The sequence below is a fragment of the Gavialis gangeticus genome, unplaced genomic scaffold (assembly GCF_001723915.1).
Source record: "Gavialis gangeticus isolate Ggan-Ray unplaced genomic scaffold, GavGan_comp1, whole genome shotgun sequence".
NCBI classification, from domain to species: Eukaryota; Metazoa; Chordata; order Crocodylia; family Gavialidae; genus Gavialis; species Gavialis gangeticus.
The window spans coordinates 109,418,217-109,418,958 of NW_017729022.1; the positions used below are offsets into that span (position 1 = coordinate 109,418,217).

General features: G+C 53.1%; 1 protein-coding gene across 1 annotated transcript in view; it reads left to right on the forward strand.

The window, feature by feature from the left end:
- Positions 1–742, forward strand: part of BORCS5 (BLOC-1 related complex subunit 5) — a 147,091-nt gene that overhangs the window by 19,554 nt on the left and 126,795 nt on the right. The window lies entirely within an intron of this gene.

Genomic DNA, 742 nt, shown 5'->3' on the forward strand with positions numbered 1-742 from the left:
CTCTGCACTGATGAAAAGGGAGTTCCCCAGCCTGTAGGTATGGTGCTGGTTCTTCCTCCCCAGGTGCAGCACCTTGCACTTATCAGTGTTGAATCCTATTCTGTTCTCGTCCGCCCACCTCTGTAACCTATCTAGGTCCGATTGCAGCCTATTCCTACCTTCTAACGTACCCACATCCCCCCACATCTTAGGGTCATCAGCAAATTCGAACAGGGTGCTTTTTATCCCCTCGTGAAGATGTTGAACAGTGCGGGCCCAAGGACTGAGCCCTGCGGAACCCCACTGCCCACATCCCTCCAGGTCAAAAATGACTCATCCACCACCACTCTGAGTGCAGCCCTCCAGCCAGTTGGCGACCCATTTGACTGTGTGGGTGTCGACACCACAGTCCCCCAGTTTCTTAATGAGAACGGGGTGAGGGACAGTGTCGAAGGCCTCCGAAAGTCCAGAAAAACTATGTCCACTGCTTCCCCTGGATCTAAGGATTTGGTGACCTGGTCATAGAAGGCCCCCAGGTTGGTCTGACAGGCCCTGCCGCTAATGAACCCATGTTGGTTGCCCCTAAGCATAATCTCCCCTGCTGGCCCCTCATGGACATGTGCCAGAATAATTCTTTCAAAAAGCTTACCCAGGATTGAGGTAAGACTAACTGGCCTATAGTTTCCCGGGTCCTCCTTCTTCCCCTTTTTGAAGATGGGAACCACATTGGACCTCTTCCAGTCCTCTCGCACCACACCAGAGC